Genomic DNA, 7,744 nt, shown 5'->3' with positions numbered 1-7,744 from the left:
TCCCTACACAAACTTATCAATATTTGTACTCTTTATTCTAAGCACAGCTAAGCAAACATGCAAATGACAGATCATCAGCTATTTGGTAATTGGTTACTAACATCTAAAAACCCATTTCAGGTCCAGCTCTCCTAACTATTTTAATTAAGTCTCACTGGTCCCAAATTCTTTCCTATTCCACCCGTTCCAACACAGCTAGCCTATAACTAAAATCTAGCCTATAACTAAAATCTTTATGTTTCTTCTAAATCTATGTTTCATTGGCTCTTCCAATGTTTCTATAATTACTTTTGTGCTGGTAATGCATTTATTCCATATTTCTGCTGAACATATTTTAAGTACCCTTGATATTCATGGTCATAAATATTCTCAGAAGAAAGCATGGTCTGCAAAAATATTTTTAAAGATTGTTGTAAGTAGTTATCCCTGTTATGTTTATTACAGCTTAGATGAAGAAGGGTGGATATTGCATTAAGTGAATATGAAGAACGCAGCTTGTAAATATTGGTGTAATAGGTTGGTGCAAAATATCTCTACAAAATTGGCCTAAGTGCCCAGTATAGTTAAACACAGCCAAAATGCATTTTATATGTATAAAACACCAGGAGTACTTTTTTTTCCTTTTAAGATAAGAAAGTATTTTGAATTAATCAAGAACTGAGTACAAAACAAGCAAAGGTACACAAGTTTTTACTTTTAAAAATATCTATGAATATGTAGTTTTCATTTGTACTCTTAGCTATACTTCCTGAATGGCAATACACAGAAGCTGAGGTCTCAGAACATTTTCTATGTCCTTCTGATCTGCTAGGGTCACTGAACAGAATATTCAAATTCTAATGCAAATATAAGCTGTTAGAAAATCTCCAGCTTTTCAGACCCACTGACACTGGTCAATTCAAAGCTGATAATTTCTTTGCAATGGAAGTGCTCTGGTATGGACATACACATATTTTCAAGCTTTTCTTTTACTGTTGAAAGAAAAATCCATTTTCTGATATTTTCCTGGTTATGCTTAAAACAAACAGATCTAATACAGATGATGAATTATTGTTTTTAATTTAAGAATATTAGACTTAACCTTTAAAAACAGCATCAGAACCTCTGATTTTTAATTGAAATATTTAGGATATATGTATATTTTTGGATGAAGTAACTTTATTCTCTGTATGTACAGTACCTAACACAAGGAAAATACTATTTGTTAAAGTCTCCTAGACATTACTGTGCATAGTATGAAAAACTAATAACATTATTAACCTACTGGGGTAACACATCAGAATAAATTTATTTCTTGGTCATTTCCCTTATTTTTTTACAGAATTACAGTCCTAGTAGTTTGAAGGTTTTATGAAATAAATCAAATGGTAAAGATGTAATATGAAAGAGTGAATTAGTTTGTGACAATATATTTGCATTTCAAGCAAAAAGGGCAGAAAGTCAAATACAACTAAAAATGAAATATCATTGACCTCTAGCGAGTGAATATTATTCCTTGTAATATTCCTGTGTTAATTTTATCAGCTACAAATTACATTTTGAACAGCTCTACATTTCCTTTCTATATTTTTTTATTTTAAGAATAACTGTAAAAGTTTATATATAAAAAGTACTAAGCCATAATTCGTAAATATTATATGATGTGACATTAAAAAAGGAAGATGAGAAAAACTTATTACCTTGTTTGATGAATCTTAGGGTATTATTCTGTAGACTTTGTTTCTACTTTTGTTGAAGATGGTCTTTTGGAAATAATCCTAATGGCAAATAATACTTTATAAACCCATTGTATCTGGTTAATCAGAAAAATTAATTGAGAAAAATTAACCTGTGATGTGTGATCAACTAATTTCCTCTGGAAATAGCATTACTAGGCTACAAGCTGAATTTATTTATTGTGTTGAAGAAGAAATATTTGAATGCTCATGTTCCTAGAAATGTAGGTTCCAGAAAGTTTTATGATCCAAGACAAACTGTCACATCAGCCAATTGACATGATATGTTGTTTGCATACCATTTTTTTGACAACGTAGTTTATTGCTTATAATAATAAAATTAAAGTTATTAAATTATTGAAAATTACTTTTTTCATTCCAATAATTGAACATGCAGAATATATGCTTTGACCTAGGAAAAGATTGCAAAACTGAAGTTATAAACATTATCTTAAAACCTCCTCTTGAATCTCTTAACTGAAATGAGAAGGCAACACTGTCTTTTTCATTTATGATCTGTATTGTGTTTTTCTGTGTGTGAACTAAATAATTTTTTACTATGTTCAGAATGCTGAACAAAGACATATAAATAATTATTCATAAGCCTTTCCTTTTTTTGCTTGAATATCCCAAAAACTTCATGCTACAGGGCAAATATTAACTTGTCTGATGAACAAAGAATCTCAAATTCCAAAACACTGTGGTAAATGAATACTTGTGCTACCAGTTTGGTGCATCTGATTTGTAGAATGGGTTGCTTAAATTCCTTTTGAATTAATAGGTCTCGAATCATGTTATAAACAAAGGGCAACAAACACATTATCTTCAAAATCAATACATTTTTATTCAAATTATAGTCTCAAGAATCAAATGAAATAATAACTAATATTATCACAACTACCATATTAATAAGTCGCTGTTCAAAATATGGACAATTAAAATTGCTATGCTCGAATTTCCCAGTATGCTCTCTTTATTTTTCTGGTGAAGTGTTTATCCTTTCTAGTGCCCTGCTGTGTGCTGAGGTCAGTGAGGATTGAAGGAAATTTTACATTGAAGCATCAGCATCTGTAGCTCTTCATTGGAAGTAGCTAACTCTTGTTATGGATAACATCTTCCCTGTCACTGCCTGGGGCCTTTTTTTTCATTTGTAGTACCTTGATCTTTCTTCATTATTCTGCAGGGCCATGTCAGATCCAAATGCACTACATATGGCATGTTTTACATGTTTACCCAGGTTACCAGGTTACATTCTTTTCATAAACATTGGCATGTCATCTCTCGTACCATCCCATGCCCATAATTTTAAGGCCTCCACTCTTATCCTGTGCCTCCCCTCCGCTATGCAGCATTTCACTCAAGGGTCATAGAGAGTTCATTCTGCACCAAACACAGCTGCTGAATATGGATATCAAGCAGATACCAAAGTGCATATAGCTATACGTGCAAATGCATGTGTATACAGAGTTATACAATTGTACAAAGCTAAACAAAGAGAAAACAGATCATTATTGAACTGAACATTAGATAACATCTTTTACTGTTAAATAAGTTAAAAAAAAGATTTTCAGACATGAATCCAGGCAAAGCCTGGTAAGTCCTAGTGCATGTGATGTTTCCTCAACACAAAGCCTGCAAAGCCTGTAGTCCATAACAAGCAATGACTTTATTCTGCAGAGCTTGAAGGCTGGGCATGCTTTCTTGGAAAAGGTGCTCCTAAGATGTAGTCCATTCATAAGGCATTTATAGCATCACTGACTGACTGAGCATTCTAAAGTCAGGCACCAAGTCATTGGCAATGGAAATCTGATAAATCTAATAAACAAATTGTCTTATTAGACATAGGCATAGAAGATTTTTTTTTTTTTTTTTTTGTTATTACAGAGCCATGTGAGAGACTAAGCAGAAATTATTCTCTGCAGGTCAGGCCTGGCACATGCTTTTTAATACAGAATTTGCAATGGCATATGCCATTTGATTTTGTTTTCTGTAACACAGTTTAAACTAACAAGCTGTAAATCTTGAAACTGCTACTTTCTTCATACAGTCCAGATTGATGGTAGCAAAGACTTGAAGCACTGTTTGGATTTAAGAGTTTACTTCATTGGGAAACTACAATTCTATAGAGGTAGTAAAATGGAGATACCAATGGCTGAAGGAAAAAAATTGTCAAGTCCATATAATGTAGTGCAGAACTAGATAGCTATGGCTACACTCTCTACTAAATTTAGCTCTGTCATTCTTTTTCATACCAGTTTCGGTGATCTTCCATACTCTGACCAGGTAGCTGCCATCACTAGAGAATCCTGCACAGCATATAGGACCCTGAATACCAGGACATGTTTAGCTTTCCAGCATATATAGCACTCATCACTGAAATTAAGATGAGAGATAAGATAAAGAGCTATACTAATCACTACTCCAATGAGTGTCATTTTACTGCAAAGTAGATCAATTTTATGAGGTTACATATGATCACAGAAGATCGGAAGTGCAACCAAGTAGATAAACCCTGCTTTTTGGTACCTTTAGTATATCGGTGCCTGTGAAAGAAGCTACATATATATCATCCATGTATCTTAGTTTCGAGATTATTCACTCAGTCACATGCATTTTTCCACAGTTTTATGGTGCAAACTTTGAGATTTCAAATCTGCATTTGGATACAGGCATGGAATTTTGTTAAGGAGAAGGGAAAAAGTAACCTTTACAATTTAGAAAATTCTCACATATAAAAAACATGATACAGAGAGAAATTTTGCCAAAATGGTCAAATTTGAGACTGGGCCTAAAATAAATGTTACTTTTGATCTTGAAAACACTGGGAAATTTGAATTTCCACTTCAAAAAGCAAGGTGAAAAATACAAAGTAGATCTTCAGTGTTTTGCACGAAACAGCAGAATCCAAATGTCTCATTTCATCCTTGAGAGCTTTAGCTTCCTGATTCTCTAAACCTTCTCTAAAGAGTAGAATCATCCAGTGACAATAAACGGTGCTTCTCCTATCAACATCCTTCCCTGTGTGAAACCCCACAGCCTTGCCATTGACACAGGAGGTGGGTTGGCTCCTGAAGGCAGCAGCCTGATCACTGCACAAGCTGCTCTCCATCTTGCTGTGGGTGAGCTGGCCAGAACCCAAGGCAGGGCTGACCTTGCTCCTGGGCTACTCACATCTTCATCTGTCTGGGATCTTGCTGTGCTTCTCATAGGTTGCTCTCCCCTTTTCTCCTGTCTGCCAGAATAACTGGTCCTCCATCTGGCTAGTGTCCAAACCAATCCAGTCACAATTTCTCCATCTGGTTTATTCTTGGAAAGATGAACTGGATGTTTCAATTTAGAATAGTCAATCTCTTCCTACCCTCTCTCCACAGCCTACTTACTTCATCTACACATATTTAATTTTGGCTAGACTTCTGCATAACTGTAGAGAGGAGATCTGGCTGCCCCCCCTGCACCACCCCCCATTTTTTTTTCTTTTATTCTTTTGTGTCCTCCAGTAGCAGAAATTTTCCTAAATACTGTGAAATTGTCATTCACAAGATTGCTTTAGCATCATTGCACAACTTTCCTGCTTATTCTCTGCTGTTTTGCAAAAACAAACCCCCCTTCCAAAAAATCGAACAGCTTAAAATCTCTATTTTATATTTTTACTATATTTTAATTGTCCTTATGATACACCACTATCATCTGTACACATATATCCATTCCTCCCTCTCCAGTGGGTAAAGATATACAACAGAAATTCATAGAAAAAATTCCATATTAACATCTTATATCTTTGATACCAAAGAGTAAAACATATAAAGAGATGATGTTTTTAAAAAGAAGAGGTTTTGTGAATATTTTCAGTTTACCATGAAATACCTCATTAAGCAGGCTGATTTTTCTCCTCAGATTTTGTCACACAAGGTCTTGTTTGTTGCTTGACTCTGACTCTTCGAGGTCAATGCATTTCCATGCTGTTACTCATGTAGGATTCACGTCAGGGTGTCAGCTGGTATAATTGGTGGACTCTACACAGTGGCCAATGAAGCGAGATATATTTACATTTGCCTGTCTTGCTCATAGATCAAATAGAAGCATTTTGCAAACAGCAGTAACTCAGTGCTATCTTTCGTGTCTTTGACATTTTAAGATCATAGAATCATAGAAAAGAATCCCAGAAAGTTTTGGGTTGGAAAGGACCTTTAAGGTCATCCACTTCCAACTTCCCCAACATGGGCAGGGACACCTTCACTAAACCAGGCCCCCATCCAACCTGGTCTTAAATACTTCCAGGGATGGGGCATCCACAGCTTCTCTGGGCAACTTTTTTCCAGTGTCTCAACACCTTCACAGTAAAGAATTTCATCCTGATATTTCATCTTAATCCACCCTCCTTAAAGCCATTACCCCTGCTTGCTGCCAATCCCTACCCCAAGAGAAAGATCTTGGCACTTACTGCAGTCTGAGGTCTGCACTGGAGACTCGCCCTTCAACAGCTCCAACTGGGTGGAGGCACTGGCCCACCACACAGGGCAGATGGTGCAGACCCCGTCACAGCTTCCTCTAGGTAAATGTGGAAGGAAACAAGTTAGTATAATTGTCATTATAATCAATTAAATTGTTGTGCCCAGAATGCAACTCTAAGCAAATAAAAGGAGGGGAATTCTTAAAAAAAACCCCAGAAAACAAAGCCAGACAAAATGGGAGGTGGTCTTGGTGTTGAACAAAGCAAAGTTCTTCTCATTCATTTTTGCTGGCTGAAAAACTTTTTCTCAGGGTGTAATACAAAAGCCCAGTTTTTTGATTCTAAGAAATCAGAGAACTCAAAATCATTGCCCTACTCCTTTGATGCCTTTTCCTGGTCTTAAAATCAAGAATCAAACACAGTTAGAAGGGGAAAAGGGATTTTACCTTGGTATTTTTTTTAAGGATCCTTAGGTGCACACGTCCAGGTGGAATGCACTGAAATGCACACCACAATGCACCCACACAATAGATCTGGTATAACAATATAGGTTTTACTAATTAGCATATCTATCAAAGATTCTCCAGTGAGAGGCTCGAGTGAGCCCCCTCCCTGAGGAACCTTCCCCTGGATGGTTCTGCCTTAGTTTACAAAATGTGTTCTGGAGAGGACCTTGGGGTCTGGGGCACACTGATCCCTAGCTACGAGACTTCTAAGATGTTTAGTCTCCTAGCTTGACAAAAAAGTCTAAGAATGTAGGCTAAAAAACACTAAGAATACAAAAACCTATAAAAATATATATAAAAGGGGTATATAAAAGAAAAGGCAAAAAATCATCATGGCATCACTGTCCTCTATTCCCTACCTAGAAAACAAAACAAGGTAGAGGTTTAGGGTGGTACATTGAGCATAGATTGAGGGAACATTGTCCTGTGCGATCTTTTTAGCACCCATTTACAAAAATAAAAAAATATTTGATATTCTGTTTTCTTTTCCCTCGTGGCAAAAGTGATGAGAGTTGGATCCTTACCCAGAAGCTGATCTCAAAGGATTTTAATTTCACACAATTGTCTTCCAAGCTATCATTTAAGCTTTGCTGGTGGGACATGGGATGAAGTGTTGACATTACATAATTCTTCAGATTTTTTCTTTGTTCTTTGTTTGATTCTTGTTCTTTGTTTGATTTCATTCCTTTTTGGGAATTGAAATGTCATGAGGATTAATCAAAGCAAAACAAAACACATTGACATTTCTGAAATTGGAATATTGAATTTAGTTTTGCTGAACTAATCCAACGGTTACTTTTCTGCCACTGAAATTTGTACATAAGTGTCTGTTTTATAAATGTCCCAGACTTGTAGCCCCTATTCCAGTTCTTGTACTAATTTCTGCACTTACTTTTAAACTGGGACATTACAGTGCAGCAGGATACTGGGCTGATCAGACACAGTTATAGTTACATATTTTCTCCATAAACATACATTTGATATTTCTAATATTTCTTCTGTGTTCATGCTTAAAGTTTTCTACATGTAAATGGGTGTGCTAAGACTTATACTGCTACTTACATAGAAGTAGA

The 7,744-nt window shown here is 35.6% G+C and overlaps 1 protein-coding gene across 3 annotated transcripts in view; it reads left to right on the top strand.

Moving 5' to 3' along the window:
- CDH19 (cadherin 19) overlaps positions 1 to 7,744 on the top strand; it is a 117,204-nt gene that overhangs the window by 33,654 nt on the left and 75,806 nt on the right. The gene's annotated exons all lie outside the window — the stretch shown is intronic.

The sequence above is a fragment of the Corvus brachyrhynchos genome, unplaced genomic scaffold, assembly GCF_000691975.1.
Source record: "Corvus brachyrhynchos isolate BGI_N302 unplaced genomic scaffold, ASM69197v1 scaffold331, whole genome shotgun sequence".
In the NCBI taxonomy this organism is placed as follows: domain Eukaryota; kingdom Metazoa; phylum Chordata; class Aves; order Passeriformes; family Corvidae; genus Corvus; species Corvus brachyrhynchos.
The sequence above is the reverse complement of the archived record's forward strand: the minus strand, read 5'-3'. Positions and strand labels throughout refer to the sequence as shown.